We start from the raw sequence: 16,749 nt of genomic DNA, 5'->3' as shown, positions 1-16,749 counted from the left end.
TGATTATAAATACGTGCATTTCAGGCCAAACTAGTTTATCCTGATATAAATACACACTTCTTTTTTTCTTCTTGTGCCACTCCTATCGGAAATTGGAAATCATCAAGGCTACCCTGACTTTGTTTACAGCTGACCTAAAAAGTTCATTAGTGGTGCAGCCAAACCACTCTCTCAAATTCCGCATCCACGACATTCTTCTACGGCCTGGATTCCGTTTTCCTTCTATTTTTCCTTGCATTTTATTTTGAAGTAATGCGTATTTATGACCTCTCATCAGGTGACCCAAATACTCGAGTTTTCTTCGTTTTATCGTTAACAAAATTTCTGGGTCTCTTCCTATCCTTCGTATTACTTCAAGATTTGTGATTCTTTCAACCCAACTTATCTTCAGCATTCGACGGTAACACCACATCTCGAAACTTTCAATATTTTTTATGTTGTTCTGTTTGAGAGTCCAGGCCTCTACACCGTATAATATCGTGTTAAATACGTAGCCTCTTAGCATTCTTAATCGTAGAGGGATGCTTATATCTCTGTTGCAGAAGAATTTTCTCATCTTTATGAAGGTGGCCCTGGCAATTTCGATACGTCTTTTTATTTCATTGTTTTGGTCTCCAGTTTCGTTTATTAAAGTTCCCAAGTATTTATAACTTGATACTTTTTCAATTTGAATGCCGTGTATACTAATATGTGCTGGTTGTGTCATGATTTTACTGAAGACCATATACTTGGTTTTTTTGATATTAATGTTTATGCCATAATTGTTGCAAGCAATATTTATGTTTGTAAGTAATCGTTGTAATTCATCTACTGTTATTGCAACTAGTACAGTGTCGTCTGCGTATCGAATATTATTTACAACCTCTCCATTGATTACGATTCCTTCATTTGCTTGCAAAAGGGCTTCCTGACAGATGCTTTCACTATATACATTAAATAGCAGTGGTGACAAAATGCATCCCTGTCTTACTCCTCTACGTATTTCTATTGCTTTTGATATCTCGTTTTCTATTTTGATGTTAGCTTTCTGATTCCAATATAAGTTGAGAATTATTCGCAGATCTTTATTATCTATGTCTTTTCTTTCAAGAATGTCTCTTAGCCTATCGTGGCGTACTCTGTCAAACGCTTTTTCAAAATCGATAAAACATGCATGTACTTCTTGATTAACGTCTAGGCATCTTTGTGTAAGAACATTCAAACTGAAGAGAGCTTCTCGAGTACCTAGTCCTTTTCTGAACTCCATCTGTGTATTACTAATATCTGACTCCAACTTTTGATAAACTCGGTTGTGGATGATTTTTAGAAATATCTTTAGTAGATGGCTCATTAAAGATATTGTTCGATGTTCTGAATATTCTTTTGCATTGTAACGAATGTAGACAGCAGCCACTCTTGAGGTATAATATCAGTATTGTATACTGTGTTAAATAAGTGCAATATTATACCTATTGATTCATCATTCAAGAGCTTTAGTAATTCAGTAGGATCCTCATGATTACTACTAGGGGTACTTTATGAGTCCTTAATGCAGTGGTTCCCCGTTGTCTTCTGCATCCTTATGCCGTTGACCATTCTGTAGGGTTCATCCGCCTTCGAGACCGATTTCTCAGTCTTAGGACAAAAGAGTGCCCTAACACTTACTAGCTCATCCACCCGAAGCTGTTGGCTAGTAAGTGGAGATTGCTTATACCGGCAATCGCTCGGTGGTTACCCTCACTTAGTTTAGCCTACAGACCAATGCAGTTGCCCAGGGTGTGGCACGTGGAGCCATAAGTGACAGCTGGATGTCTTATGAGGACAGTTACTTCGAACCATCTCCCGTATATTACGCTCGATGTGGCCGTTCTCATAAAAGGTACTACCTCTATAAAACACCCCAATACCCCTAACACATACACTTTAGGCCAAACTAGTTTATCCTGATATAATAAAGTCTCACACTTCAGGATAAACTAGTATGGTCTAGTCTAAACCAATTTAGCCGAGTCGAAAGTAATTTAGCGAACATGTAAGGACTTTTACATGCGGGGAATTTCCAAATCACGTCCCAACAGGGATGACAAAAAAAATTATACATCGATATTGTATCATATGACACATCGAATGGAGATATTGATACGTGCTATAAATAAATGTATTCTTCTATAATTAAATAATATAAAAAGTAATAAATAAAAGGATGAGGTTTTCTCCAAAAATAATTAAAAGGAAAGATACACTTACGAATAAAATCGAGTACGAATTAATATTGTGTTCACCAATTTTGGAAAAATGTGAAAACGTTGAATTATTATCCATGTCCGTCCGTCCGTCCATCCGTCTGTCTGTATGACTGTGAACTCAACTCTTCCGGCATTTTACCAGGTAGAATGACCAATGAGGTGTCAAATGTAAGCTTATAATCCAAGGATGGTACCAAAGGTGAGAAATTTGATCTAGAGCTTCCGGTTTTAGAAATGCAACCGGAAGTATTGTTTTAAAGTCACCGGAATAGTACAAGTGATATATTATTCGACGCGACTTCGCAAGAGGAGAAGAAATATATACTTTCGGTTTACTGTTTACTCCTATGACTGTCAAATTATTTTTACTGTTTCATTATTTTTCCAAGAACAAAGTATTTTATTCAATTTATTATTTATATTAAGCCGTATTTATTCGCTGAATTACTTTATTCTTCTTGGCTTTTTCCCATTATAAATTTGCCGTTTTCGTCTTTCATAGTCTATTCTCCCAGTCGCCATCTCTGATGTTTCTATCTATCATAGCATTTCCTATGTAAGTTTTCCATCTCACAGCAGGTCTTCCTCTCCGTCTTCCTCACCGCTGGTCCCAGTCCAGTAATCTTTTCGGCTATTTGTGCTCCGGCGTTCTTTGTACATGCCCGTACCATTTCAGGGCTCTACTTTTACTACCACAACTTTTTTGTAATTGAGCATTCTACTTCTATTGTGTTTCATATTTCCTCTGTTCTTATTCTATCCTGCCTGGTGATTTGTAGACACCTTCTCATAAATTTCAATTCAACTGTTCGTATTTTATTTCGTATTATTGTTGTCACGGGCCATTCTTCCGCTCTTGTAGGGTAATATTCAGCACTATGCCCCGAAAAATCCTTTTTTGTTTTCTTTATTTTGAGTGTTCTCCCATATCACTCCATGTGGTGCTTTCGTGGCTTGTTTTCCTCGTACTATTCTCATTTCTATATCTTTCATACAAGTGCCATCTCGGTTTATCATTTAACCTAAATATTTAAAAGTTTACAGCACAGCTTCTGACTCAGAATGAGCGGCTGACAACAACGTCTGACCCAGAATGGGCGGCTGAATGAAAACTCGCCAACCCGCCTGACAAGCGTGGCGTTTTAATGTCAAAAAACCCTCTTCAAAGAAAAACATGTCGAATCACAAAACAAACGGAATATTACCCCAGGCGGCTAGAGATAACAACTCACAGTCCCACACCGACAAACCGGTCCGCCTCAAGAATTCTGGGGGAGGCAAACATTCGACTAAACTAAACGTAGGTACATATAACATCAGATCCATGAATGAAGACACTAAACTCCACGAATTAGAAGAAGAACTAACTCATATACAATGGAATGTCATCGGTCTGTCAGAGATAAGAAGAAAAGGAGAACAAAAAATACTATTAACTCGGGAAACATGCTGTACTACAAAGGTAATGAAGATAACACCAACAACGGAGTTGGTTTTATAATAAACAATAGAATCGTTAGATACATACAATCCACCAAGGGTATATCAGACAGAGTAGCCTACATTATGCTTAAATTAAAAAGAACGTCGTTGAAAATTATACAGGTATACGCACCAACAAGCACGTATAAAGATGAAGATATTGAAAACTTCTACGAAGAAATAACACTCGCTGTGGAAGATAAGAAAACTAAATTGACGCTTATAATTGGAGACTTCAATGCCAAATTAGGGGTAAGAATAGACGAAGACAAACACAGAATAGGACAATATGGATACGGCGAAAGAAATAATAGAGGACATACATTAATGAACTACTTGGAGGAAAGACAACTTTTTGCTATGAACTCGTTTTTTAACAAAAAACCGCAAAGAAAATGGACATGGATAAGTCCCAACGGCAATACTAAAAACGAAATAGATTACATCCTTACAACAGAAAAAGCCATCATCAAAGATGTTACAGTGCTGAATCGTTTCTCAACCGGTAGTGATCATAGACTTTCGAGCCAATTCGAAACAAAATAGAAAATGGAAAATAGATCAAAACTAGATATGGGAAAACTTAAGAAAGCAAAAGAGGAATATAAACAAAAAATAAGGGAAAGTATACCGGCCACTAGAGATTTGGAAAACAAAAATATCGATGAAATAAATCAGCAATTAACCGATACATTAGCAAAGGCGGGAAAAGAGGTAGCACAAACAAGAATAAAAAAGGAAAACTATATATCCCAGGAAACAAAAAACCTCATGAGCAAAAGAAAAACATTAATAGAACAAGATAAGAGAAACACAGTAGATTACAAAGAGGTAAACAAAGCTATCAGAAGGAACATCAAGGAAAGTCAAAGGAGAGTACAGGAAGAAAAAATAGAAAAACCTATTGAACAAAATAAAAATATGAAGTGCTTAAAACCACAGCTTGGAAGCATACAGATTAATAGTATAAAGAACAAAGAAGGCATAAAGACCAATAATATAGAAGAAATTCTACAAATAACACAAGAATATTATAAAAACCTCTACAATACAAAACAGAAACCAACACAAGAAATCCTTAAGCAATTACAAATAAAAATAAAAAATGTCAATTCCGACTTACAACCAGAAATCAGTAAGAATGAGATTAAAAGAGCACTCAAGGAGATGAAGAATAATAAATCGCCAGGAAAAGACGGGATAACTGTAGAAATGCTAAAAAATGGTGGGAAAACAACTAGAGAAGTTTTGTACATACTTATGAATAAAATATTAATGACAAAACAAATACCCAACACTTGGAACGAAGCAGTAACATTGTTACTATTTAAGAAAGGAGATAAAAAGGATCTAAAGAATTACAGACCCATAGCTTTACTAAATGTGATGTACAAACTATTAACCAAGATATTAACAAACAGATTAACAACTAAATTAGATGGATACCAGGCAAGAGAACAAGCCGGATTTAGAAAAAGCTTCAGTGCAAGTGACCACCTTTTAACGATGAAGATATTAATCGAAAAAGCTAACGAATATCATATCCCGCTATACATGGCATTGATTGACTTCGAAAAAGCATTTGATAGTGTGGAACACTGGGCAGTAAAGAATTCCCTACAAAACAGCAGAATAGACTAGCGATATACCGACTTATTTACAAATATATATGATAAGGCAACAACAACTATCAAGCTAATGAAACAAACGGAGCCTATTAAAATAAACCGAGGAGTAAGACAAGGAGATACCATCTCGCCCAAGCTATTCAACTAAGCGCTAGAAGATGTGTTCAAACAACTGCACTGGGATGGTTTGGGTATAAACATAAACGGGCAATATCTGAATCACTTACGATATGCTGATGATATTGTATTAATAGCAGAAAGAAGTGAAGAATTACAAAGAATGATGGAAGAACTAGATAGAGAATCGACAAAGATAGGACTGAAGATGAATTACAGTAAAACAAAAACCATGACCAATCAACAAGAAGAACTAGTAATTACAGTGGCACAAACAAGAATAGAACAAGTAAAAAATATATATATCTAGGACAAATCACTAGATTAAATAAAGAAAATCAGACCGAAGAAATAAAGAGAAGAATAAGGTTGGCCTGGGCATCATTCGGAAAACTGTCTTATATTCTAAAGAACAGAAAATACCCGCAATACCTAAAAACAAAAGTCTTCAATCAATATATACTCCCTGTTTTAATATATGGCTCTCAGACATGGACCTTTACAAAAGAGAATATGGAAAAAATAGTAGACAGAAAGAGCCATGGAAAGACAAATGCTGAACATTAAATTATCAGACAGGAAAAGAAACGAATGGATCCGTAACAAAACAAAAGTGAAAGACGTCTCTACCTAAGTAGCAAAGCTTAAATGGAAGTTCGCCGGACACACCCTACGGCAGAAGGATGAAAGATGGACTAAGATGGTAATACATTGGAGACCATGGAACCACAAACGAAAAAGGGGAAGGCCACAGATGCGATGGTCAGATGACCTGAAGAAACACACTGGGTCAAAATGGATGCAAATTGCCCAAGATAGAGAGGCATGGAAGAAGGAAGAGGAGGCCTATATCCAAGGATGGATGTTTAGGGCTGATTAGATAGATAGATTTAAAAGTTTTAGAACTCTTAATAAATAGTGTCTTCTAAACTTACGTTTAAACAGCAAGCAGTCTGTAATTAATTAGTTTATCCTGATAAAAAACATATATTTCAGGATAAACTAGTTTGGCCTAGGCCAAACTAGTTTGGCCTGAAGTGTGCGTCTCTATGTCAGGATAAACTAGTTTGGCCTAGGACAAACTAGTTTGAATAGAAAAAGACTGTTTAGATTCAAACTGTTTGTCCTACGCGCGATAGGACAAACTAGTTTATCCTAACGCGGTTAGGACAAACTAGTTAGGCCTAGGCCAAACTAGTTTGTCCTGAAATCGGGTTTGGCCGGTAACATATTATACATTATAAATAATTATGATTGGGGAGTGCTCCTAGTAGCATTTAACGTGTCTTGGTTTGTTTATTTCTACTGCATCTTGATTTTAAATATAGTATAGGTATAAATTCTTTTAAAAAATTAATTATATTTTTGACACGATGATGAGGAATGATAGTAAACAAAAGATCTATTAAATGATGATCGCAAATGTGCGAGTGTTATTTCAATAGTTAAAAAATACAAAAAAAGAGACTTACACAAATTATTTTATAAATAATGACATATTTTTTTGTAACCGCCAGTTTCTGCTGCATACTATTTTCTACTTATAGGCGAGCGGCTTACTCTCACAGGACCATTTTCTTTTGTATTTTTACTGCACAAAACCTGTTTTATTTCCAAAGTTCAATTGTATTTTTTATAATTTTTCTAATTTGGCAGGAAATTGTTATTAAGATAAGAGGCTACATCAGCGCGTTATCAAGACGGAAAACACGTTCCAAGATTGAAGCTTTAATTTTGAATATTTTGTAGAGTTATTTGGCACACATAAATATACGTAATATAGCAAAGAATGGCGGTATATAGCCCAATTTAAAAAATGTATTAGTATGTGGAAATTACTCTAACATCAAATAAAATATTACAAAACGAGTCTGTACCGCTTGTAAAATCTGTAAAATATCATATTAGATCAATCAAGTTAGTAAAAAATAAGCCGTTTTTCGACATAATTGAAAAGACGAGGTTTGACAGTTGAAATGTGTAGTATGAGATATTAGAAAAAGGCTTACCATCTTGGGATTCATCAATTTTTTAGTGGAACATTTTTTAAATAAACAATCAAAACGTCAAACTTAGTTTTTTGATCATAACTTAAAAACTTGTTTATTGAGAAATTTGACGTCCACAGGTAACTTTTTCAGAAAAAAAAGATACATCGAATGAGATAGGTACGCTAAATGAAAATCGGTTAATAAACAAACAAGTTATTGCAAAATGGACGACAAAATCACTGTTTTTGAATATTGTTAATAACAATTTTATTGTTTATTAAAATATGTTTAAATATATCTAAACTTGAGGGCATTATGGTGTTTGAATGATGTGCAAAAAATGGTCCAGATCTGTTAAATAGTTTTCGCAAAATTGAATTTGTTTATAAAATTTTTTGAAAAACGAGCTAAGTTCTGAGGCTGGTCCAGTTAATATGGCTGAATGTATCTCAATAATCCGGGGCTCATTTCCTTCGTTAAGATGTATACTAATAGCTTATGAAAAAAAAGTAAAAAAAAATTACATGTACGTACACAAAATTATTTGTTAATAAATAGCAGTTTTAAGCTTATAAACAATTACAATAATTTCGTAGAAATTAGACCAAATTAAATGGCAATAAAAAATACGGAAAGCTGGTTTAAATACACAACTTCTAAAAAAAATTTTAGTTCCTACGACCCTTGGGGTCTGAGATAGCCCCTTTTTTGAAAAATAACTGTTACGTTAATTAACAACACTAAGATCTGAAATTAACCAGTCTTTTATAAGAAAAATCAAAGTTTTTAACAAAGTTTTTAGCAATAAAAAATGTTAAAAATTGTTTAAACAGTAGTGTTACATAAAAAAAGAGTATTTTGCGTTGCGACTAAAGTAAAAAAAAATAATGGGCGTAGCCGAATGAGAATAAATTCGTGGACTACCATTCGCTAGCGCTAGACCGTTGCAGCCAATTTTTAGCATTGACCGTATACCGGATTTGAAGCTTAATATTATATTTATATATTTTGGTAGAGACTTGAATTTTATGAATATTATTATGTTGCACATTTATTTAGTAAAATTATATTTTTAAATAAATAAATTTAAAAAATAACAATAAAAAGGCCCCTTCAAAAAAGGTTTATACATCTCATTAGCGGCTTTGTTTTGCATAATTTTGCAATGAAAATAAGATAAACGTTATTATTTTAACGTGGTAGGTACCATAGATAAAAAAAATAGTAAACTTGGTACAGTAGAACCCGATTGGTAGGTATAGACCATTTTTTCTTCTCTATTTTGAATCCGTGTGTAGTCCTGTATCGTCGACCCCGTTAGGTAAATTATTCCGATTCGTAACAAATCCAGAGGGTACCAAGAGCTACCGCGGCCGGAAAATTGTTTAAACAATTTTTCCATTATTTTATGTTTACTTATAAAGTTTGGGAGACAAACTGTTTAGTTTATAATTTTAATCAACGCAGCATTGAAACATAGGTCCTGAAGAAGTTTTCTGGAAAATTTCAAGTCAAAATATGCAACAGAAAAAAAGTTACGCTACCTTATACGCTGTGAGCTCGTAGGTAGAGGGGATAATTAAGAATTCGCGAGCGCCAGTAGTGACAAGTTTGTAAACCTTTACTGGAAATTTGCTTTTTGACGTTCTGCATTAAGAGTTGAATATTATAGTTTTTAAATGTCTCACGAAAGTTTTTTTTTTCTCTGATTCTGGCTTTGGTTTAGAACTAGAACCTTTACCCACGTAATTGTATAACTTATCACTAAGTCAGGGGAGTAATGTGTAGTGTTGTGTTGAGTAAGTGTCTTGTTACTTTGCAAAGTCGACGTCATTGTCTTTGCAAAGAGACGCTAATTGTTTCCGAACGTCTGCGGTCCCTCTCACGAAAGTTTTTGTATTAAAGAATGTCGAAATACTGGTTACAATAGTAACTGTGTATTCTACAACTTTCCTGTCGCTAAGCATAAGGTGATTCAACGACAAAAATGGATTGATGCAATTAGAAAAAAGTAAGTAAACACAATTTTAATTTTAAAACGGTAGAAAAATTTGAGCTAAAGGATCAGTTAGCACACTCTCGAATTTTGACGGTTTCAATTTTACAATCCAATCCTGAAACAAAATTTGAATGCGTGAAGATAACGACCAATCACGGCAAACGTTGGATGCCGTTAACTGTCATTCATAAGTTAATATTTAAGAAGTATATACTATAATTATATTAAATTATGTCGATCAGATTAGCCAAGCGGACTGAGGCGCACGATTGACAAATCTATAGTGGATATGCGGTCGAGGGGATCGAGGTTCGTGCCCCAGCCCGGTGAATAGAAAAATAAAAAGGCTGACGTCGTAGTCTAAAATTCTAAAAAGAATCTACGACTTGGTCTGGAATAAGCTGGTGTCTGATCGGCCTATGGAGGAGCGGTACGGCAAGAGATAAGGGCTTGCGGCTCGGTGACACTCCTCCATAGATCCCTACCGGAAGGGCGTTGACGCCTAAAAACGGTGTATATATAATATATATATATATATATATATATATATATATATATATATATATATATTAAATTATTATATATATATATATATATATATATATATATATATATATATATATATATATATATTAAATTATTATATTTTTGCAGAATAAATTTTTTCTAATATTTGTTGTCAACATAAACGTCAAAACGATATGCAACTGCATCTTAAAAATAATCATAATGAATAATAAATTCTGTACTTAGATACTGCTATTAATTATCGATTACAATCCAATTACTTCTTTACGTTGTAAATATTACACGATAAGAATTAAATAATAAGTTTGAAACAACTATTATTTGCTTTTCTACTGTCTTATTTAAAATTCCGGCCGAAATAGGAACACTAGTCAACCGTTAGATGGCGATAGTAGCCATACCAGCGAAACTCACAGAGTATAGGCAACACTTTTTTCTTTCCAGAAAATTTCCGGTAAAAGTTATACTAGTAATCCTGTAGGTAGGTGGCGATACCAGCGAAGCTCGGAGCGGATAGACGAGTGATACTCCCCCAAAAAAAAAACGCTCATTTCTCGAGATATCAACCACGGTGTGGTGAATGGCTAATTTTGGTCTTACTTTATATTTTTGATGGTGCTGAAAACGAAAATGAGTTTTGTTTTGAATTTTAGATGGGGAAACATTGTTAAAATCGCAATTTTACCATAAAAATAAAAAAAAAATGAAATCACGTTTTTCTTAAAATTAAAAGTTACACCACTTTTTTGCTATAAACATTTTGTTCTCTGTACTCTAGATTTTAACATAAAATTAATTAAACAGATAAATTTCAAATTTTGTCACTCTACTTTTGCGATTAAACTTTGCAATTCAAGAATCTGCACCTTTTACTTCAAACAATTTATGGCAAGACAGAAATATTGAAGCAGGTCCCATTGTCTTCAGAAAGGTGAGAAATATATACTATAAAAATTTCAGAAAAAAATATTACAATGGAACAGAGTTGTAGCAAGTTAAAAGCAAAAAAACGTGATAATTTTTTATTTTTAGGGTAAAGTTGCGATTTTGATAATGTTCCCCCCCCGTAAAATTCAAAACAACCCTAATTTTCGTTTTCAGCACCATCAAAAATATAAAGTATGACCAAAATTAGTATCAGTATCTCGAGAAATAAGCTTTTTTGGGGGGGTGACGCTCGTCTATAAAGTCACAGAACATTTTTCCTATTGCATATTTTAAATTAAATTTTTTTGGAAAACTTCTTCATAAATTATATTTTATTTCTGTGTTAGTTAAAATTATAAACTAAAAAGTTTGTCACTCAACTTTTTTAAGTAAACATGAAACTAACGAAATCTGACGACAAAATGTTTAAAAATTAACAACTTGTCTTTTAATGTGTTTAATCATTTTGGACAAATATCATTGTTATCTAAATGCTTCAAAGATAACACAGTAAAATTTTCAAAAGGAAATTTTACAGCGACCAAAAATACAGTGAGTTAAAATTGAAAAATCATCAAAATTGATTTTTCGCATTTTTGCATAAAATTTGATTTTTGAACATGTTCCACTAATTCTAGAAAAAAATTAACTCCATATTCGGATTCAGAGACCTCGAAAATATAAGGAATGATGAAAATTTGTCATTCACTTTAAAGTTGATTTTTGTGGTCGGTATAACGTAATTTTAGGAGTTGCTGCCGGTCGCCAACCGCGTCCACTATTCAGTCAGTCAACTACGCCCGCTATTTTTTACTTTAGTCGGAACGCAAAATACTCTTTGTTTATAACAGTCCTATTTAAAAAAATTTTAACATTTTTCTTGCTAAAAACTTTATAAACTTAAACTTTGACTTTTTTATAAAAGGTTGGATAATTTCAGCTCTTAGTGTTGTTAATTAACGTAACAGTGATTTTTTCAAAAAAAAAGGGTCCATCTCAGACCCCAAGAGCCGTTGGACCTAAAATTTTTTTATAAAAGTTGTGTATTTTAAACAGCTTTCCGTATTTTTTATTGCCATTTAATTTGATCTAATTTCTACGAAATTATTGTAATTGTTTATAAGCTTAAAAACTGCTATTTATTAACAAATAATTTTGTGTACGTATAGGTAATTTTTTTTACTTTTTTTTTTTTAAGCTGTTAGTATACATCTTAACGAAGGAAATGAGACCCGGATTATTGAGATACATTCAGCCATATTAACTGGACCAGCCTCAGAAATTAGCTCGTTTTTCAAAAAATTTTATAAACACACTCAATTTTACGAAAACTATTTAACAGATCTGGACCATTTTTTGCACACCATTCAAACACCAAAACGCCCTCAATTTTAGGTATATTAAAACGTATTTTAATAAACAATAAAATTGTTATTAACAGTATTCAAAAACAGCGATTTTGTCATCAGTTTTGCAATCACTTTTTTGTTTATTAACCGATTTTCATTTAACCTATCTCATTCGATGTATCCTTTTTTTCTGAAAAAGTTACCTGTGGACGTCAAATTTCTAAATAAACAAGTTTTTAAGTTATGAGCAAAAAACTAAGTTTGACGTTTTGATTGTTTATTTAAAAAATGTTCCACTAAAAAATTGATGAATCCCAAGATGGTAGTGTTTTTGTAATATCTCATACTACACATTTCAACTGTCAAACCTCGTCTTTTCCGTTATGTCTACTAAAAAACTTACTTGATTGGCCTATATGTCGAAATGCTAGACAACCTAGAAGATTGCCAATTTTTTACATATAAAGCGGCATTCTACCTATCTAACGCACTTTACAGAATTGAAATCAGATTACTTTGGTGGCCTCTTCAATGTTTTAAATTTAATAAACAATTCAAATTGAATATCTCCGTAATCATTACATTAAATTAAATTCAGAAAAAAATAGTCGAAAGCATCCGGCAAGGCCCTTGTTATAAAAGACAAAAGTTGAGTTGTGAGAACTGAGAGAATAGTACCTGAAATACAACCGGGCAAAGTTGACCGGTATTTTCGACTAAGTTATAAACAATAGGATGGTTACTGATGGACCGATTTTTAGTGTTAACCTAGAAGACTTTCAACAACTACAGCACCTGAATAGGTTAGCGATTTGTACAAGGCACAACAGGTCACCATAGCCTGTGATACTGTAGGAAATCTTCTCCATAAAGCCAATCTCCACAATCGATAGCTGTTAATACATACACATATCTCCAAGGGTAATTGCGCTGCAAGATTAGAGTGGTCTCAAGAATATCAAAACTGGGGTGGAAATGATTGGGCTACAGTTTTATTCTCCGACAAACCTAGATTTGAATTTAATCCAGATTGTCGTCAAGTAAGAGTGTGGAAACGATCTGAAAAAAAAAAACGTAGAACGCTTAAAACATGTTCAGGACGTTTACACATACGGAGGTGGTACAGTAATGATATGGAGTGGAACAATAGTCGGTAGTTCTTACATCTCAGCAATACCTCGACACTATTCTACAAACTATCATTCATCCGTTTGCTGACGCGGTTGGTCAAAACTTCCACCTCGTCCATGATAACGCTCGTTCACTTGTGGCTGTGGCATGTCCAATACCATACTGGCTTATAGTCCATTCTTTCACGGTTTTTGCTCGAAATTTTAAAGTACCGCTTGGATTGACATGAAATTTGACATAAGTATAGCTTACACTTCAAAGAAAAAAAAATGATATTGTGCCGATGTGTGCTTTTGCCCTGGGGTGACTTTCACCCCCTCTTGGGGGTGAAAAAATATATGTCCAAAATAACTTCGGAAATGGGTAAACTGACTAATTTTAAGTAACTTTTGTTCTATAGAGCTTTTTCGCCAAGTCAACACTTTTCGAGTTATTTGCGAGTGAATATGTTCATTTTTCAACAAAATAACCACATTTTTAGACGGTTTTTCGCTAATAACTCAAAAAGTAAGTATTTTGTCGAAAAAAACGTTTTTAGCAAAAATATAGTTTATAAAAAAGTAAAAAAAATGGTGTACATGTTTGGTCTCTGGATTTCGTAGAACCAGAGTTATAGCCAATGAAAAATAGATTCATATTCACCAAATTTCAAATAGAATATTTCGACGTAAAATATTCAAAAAATTAAGCACTTTTTGGGAAAAACCCATTATAACTTTTTTAAATTGTTTAAAAAAAGCTTTATTTCTGTTTTTACAAAAAGTTTCTAGCATTAAATTTAAGCAAGTTACGCTCAAAATAAAGTTGGTCCCTTTTGTTTCTGCAAAAGAAAATCGGGAAGACCACCCCCTAATTAGCAACTTAAAATGAAATCAATCGTTACCGCTCCACAAATTATTTTACTTATGTTGTGTTTATATGATCTGTATGTTTCAGCGATTTAAAATGCTTATTTTTGAAAAAATTTGGTTTCAAAGTAAAATTTTTAAAAAGTAAAATTTTGAAAAATATGCTTTTTTCAAAATAACTTAAAAATTGTTAGAGATACCAAAAACCTCAAAATACAAAAAAGTCAAATTTGCTTTTCTGAATATCATGTATTTTTTTTTGTTTTTCTGTTAGACAAAAATTGATTGAGATTTGGTATTTCTAAATTTGCATACATTCGTGATCAGTGACTCGTTCAACCCTTTTTAACTACAGCCCTTTCAATAATAAGGACTTTGAACCGATGAAATTTACAGATCATATAAACAATATATACACGAGTCAAGAAACATGTGAAGTCGTAACGATTAAATTCATTTAAGATACTAATTAGGGGGTGATTTTCTCGATTTTTTTACCAAAACCAAAAGGGACTAACTTTATTTTGAGCGTAACTTGTTTAATTTTGATGCTAGAATTTTTTCTATAAAACAAAAATGAAGCTTTTTTAAACACTTTAAATAAGTTTATGGACCGATGGTGCTTCATCTTTGGTTATTTCACGTTAAAGTATTTCATTTGGAATTTGACGAATATGAACCTATTTTTCATTAGCTATAACTCTGCTTCTACTAGGTGTAGAGGCGTGATATATACACCATTTTTTTAAATTTTTTACGGGCTATATTTTTGCTACGAATGTTTTTTCGACAAAATACTTACTATTTGAGTTTTGCGAAAAACCGTCTAAAAGCGTGGTTATTTTGTTGAAAAAATGAACATATTCACTACCAAATAACTCGAAAAGTATTGACTTAGTGAAAAAACTCTATAGAACAAAATTTACTTAAAATTAGCCAGTTTATCCATTTCCTGACTTTCTTTGGACGAATATTTTTTCACACCCAAGAGGGGGTGAAAACCACCCCCGGGGCAAAAGCACATATCGGCACAATATCACTTTTTTTCTTTGACTTGTTAGCTATGTGGTTGCCAAATTTGATGTCAATCCAAGCGGTTCTTTAAAATTTAGAGGTTTTGCAATATTTTACCGTTAAAGAACGGACTATTACCAACGAAGGTATTAATGTGTTGTCTTGACCATCACAAGCCCAGACCTGAATCCCATCGAGCATATCGGGGACATGTTTCAACGAAGAATTACTCCATATATGGGTAACATACACACGCCGTTTTGTTTCCGAGAACGTCTGATAGAAGAATGGGCAAACGTACATCAAAAGGGTATCGACAATCTCATTTTGCCTATGAAGGACATATATGTAGAGCTTTACTAAACCAGGGTGAACCTCATTACGACAATATTTTGTGATGGCCTATTTTTCTTTTAGTTTTACTTTCCGATATTTTTGACATTTCTGAAAGACACTCTCGTTATTTTTACTAAACACTAAAAATCGATTATTTCATTAATAAATGTTTAATAAACAACATATCAAAAAGTGCTACTCGAGAAGTGGGTGTTTAATTTTTTATTAAACAAATGAACTACGAAATTAGATGCTTTTTAAATAACTCCAAAAATATAAATTTTAGTAAAAAACTGACTTCACCATTGAAAAATTCAGAAAATTTTCCCAAAAACCTTATATAAAGAATTTTCTAAAATTAAATCTGTACCTTCTATAATTTTTTAAAAATATAAAAACATTCTCAATTTCTTTGCAAAACGAAAATGCAGCAGCTGCATAATACTCTGGCTAAAGCGGAGAGTGCAGGAAGAGTCTATACCGGTTTCGGAGATCTTTTTCCCCTCATCAGTAAACCCATATCCTCTTCTCTCCGCTTTAACCATTTACCACAGCTTGGGCCTTCCCGAATTGCAAAGAAAGAAATGTCACGGATGAACTAAGGCCATCTACCGAAAAACAAACTAAGTTATCAATCGAAGTAGCGCAGAAAACGACAATAAATATCGCCTCCGTACCACCAGATTGACAACAGGTGGAATACTTTCTTTGGTCACACCTCCTGAGATTTTCAAAATTTATAAATCATACAGGGTGCCGAGGAAATTAAGATGAGAGAATTTTAAATAATTCACAACTCATCTACTCAGCGTGGTAAAGCTCCAACAAGAAAGATTCCTTAATACTCAAACAAAAGAGTAAATGAATTAAAAATGTAAAAACATTCTCAATTTCTTTGCAAAACGAAAATGCAGCAGCTGCATAATACTCTGGTTAAAGCGGAGAGTAATTATAATTTATAATTTTTTAATTATAACGCTAAAGGCACCCTTCTCACAAACATTGGCGTGTAGTATAATATGAACCCTCTGTATAAATCATAATTTAAATATGATGTTATTAACCTTTAGGGTATTGAACAGACATAAAAACAATAGTTTATAGTTTGTATCACATGTTTAATATGAGTGAACTTGAATTATATTTGTTATGATTTAAATCGGTATAAAAACAT

General features: G+C 33.1%; 1 long non-coding RNA gene across 2 annotated transcripts in view; it reads left to right on the top strand.

The window, feature by feature from the left end:
• LOC126888854 (uncharacterized) overlaps window positions 1-16,749 on the top strand; it is a 46,448-nt gene that overhangs the window by 16,113 nt on the left and 13,586 nt on the right. The window lies entirely within an intron of this gene.

The sequence above is a fragment of the Diabrotica virgifera genome, chromosome 7, assembly GCF_917563875.1.
Source record: "Diabrotica virgifera virgifera chromosome 7, PGI_DIABVI_V3a".
In the NCBI taxonomy this organism is placed as follows: Eukaryota; Metazoa; Arthropoda; class Insecta; order Coleoptera; family Chrysomelidae; genus Diabrotica; species Diabrotica virgifera.
The sequence above is the reverse complement of the archived record's forward strand: the minus strand, read 5'-3'. Positions and strand labels throughout refer to the sequence as shown.